General features: G+C 35.9%; 1 pseudogene; it reads left to right on the forward strand.

Moving 5' to 3' along the window:
- Positions 1-624: 624 nt before the first annotated feature.
- On the forward strand, positions 625-1,550 carry LOC100923726 (annotated as a pseudogene).
- Positions 1,551-2,063: the final 513 nt, after the last annotated feature.

Raw genomic sequence — 2,063 nt, forward strand, 5'->3', positions numbered from 1 at the left:
GGTAGACTTTGAAAAAATAGTAAGGTTTGGATAAACCAAGAAATTAAAGGAAACCTTCAAGGAAAAGGGAAAAATATTTTATACATACACATATACATATATTTTTGTGTGTGCATATATGTGTGCACATGTGTATTCAGATTTATGCATATATGTATATATAGATATATGTCCAGATGTATGTTTATACACATGTGTGTGTCTATGCAACTATGTTTGTGTGTATATACATCCATATATGTACAAAGATAGACATACACATGCAGAGATATACATATATGCAAATATACATGTATACACATAGAAAAACACACAGAGTAAAGATCGGTATGCTCAAAAGTAAAGCAGAAAGGGATATCCTAGTTGGGACAGTTCAGAGTATGTCCTTGTTAGTATCCCATTTCTTACATGAATTATGCAATTCTTTCTTTCTTTCTGGATATTACTATTTAAAAAAAAAACACACATACATATTGATGGAATTCAGGGTGATTTTATAGCTTTCATTAGATATTTTTCAGCTTCCATAGTTCCATTCTCTGCTGGGAGAGAAACTGAGGACCACAGAAGGAAAGTAATTAGCTGGTTTTGAAATATTATTTTCACAGGCCAAAGAAAGACACAATGACAAGGCACAATCTCACAACTGTGGGGTACTTCATTCTCCTGGGATTTTCTGATCTTCCTAAACTCCAAGGGATTCTTTTTGCAATTTTCTTAAGCATCTATATAAGTATACTGATAGGAAATGGCCTCCTCATTTTTTTTTAACCAAGATAGACCCAGGTCTCTAAACACCAATGTATTTTTTCCTTGGGAACTTTTCCTTTCTGGAGATCTGTTACACTTCAGTCACTCTGCCCAGAATGCTGGCAGATCTCTGGACCCAGAAGAGAACTATTTCAGTCCTTGCCTGTGCTGTACAAACTTTCTTTTTTTGTATTTTTGCGGTGGCAGAAAGTTTGCTCCTGGCAGTGTTGGCTTATGATCGTTATATGGCCATCTGTAAGCCTCTCTACTATCCTCTCATCATGAATCATAAAGTATGTGTTCAACTGGTTGTGGCTTCTTGGATGCTTGGAGTCCCAGTATTGATAGAGCAGACATACTAGATTTTTTCTCTGAATTTCTGTGGTCCTAATAAAATCAATCACATTTTCTGTGATGTCCCACCTTTATTCAAATTAGCCTGTGGGGACACACATAAGGTAGAGGTCTCTGCCCAAATTGTTGCTCAGCTATTCATTTTAACTCCTTTTCTATTGATACTTGCATCCTATGTAAAAATTATAACTACCATCTTGAAATTGCCATCAACCGCCGGAAGATCCAAAGCCTTCTCCACCTGCTTTTCCCACCTCATGGCTGTAGACTTATTTTATGGATCCGGAAGTATTGTGTATTTCCAGCCAAAATCCAGTTATTCAGAAGGATTTGTCAAAATACTTGCTCTTTTCTATACCACTGTAACCTCAATGTTTAACCCCCTGATATACAGCCTGAGAAATAAAGATGTCATTACTGCACTGAGAAAACTGTTTCATAAGTGAATAAAATTATGAAGCAAATAGTTAAATATGTAAACAATCATTTTCTCTTCTTTGATTTCATACTGCCTGCAAAAATGTCCTTTTTTATTTTCATTTTGCTCTAAAAATGCATGCAAATGAGAGCCCTTCAAGAAATTTTATTTGAAAAATGACACCTGCCTACAATTGCAACTTTCTTTTGCTAGATTGATGTTGAACAATTTAATGTTAGCTAAATGATGACAAAAAAATCAACATATACTTTTAATTCAATCACAGAATTCTTTCTACAACTTTTCTAGTAACATATCAGCTTATGTTTTTACAAAAATCAATTGTTTGTGTGCTAGAAAGTGGGGCGGGGTGGACACAGACAAACAGAGATGGAGAGACAGACAGGGATAGAGAAAAGAGAGAGACAGAGACAGAAAGACAAGACAGAGAAAGAGAGAGACAGAGAAAAGGGAGAGGTAGAGAGAGGAGGGAAAGAGGAAAGAAGGAAGGAAAAGAGGGAGGGAGAAAGGGATGGAGGGA

The sequence above is a fragment of the Sarcophilus harrisii genome, chromosome 6 (assembly GCF_902635505.1).
Source record: "Sarcophilus harrisii chromosome 6, mSarHar1.11, whole genome shotgun sequence".
In the NCBI taxonomy this organism is placed as follows: Eukaryota; Metazoa; Chordata; class Mammalia; order Dasyuromorphia; family Dasyuridae; genus Sarcophilus; species Sarcophilus harrisii.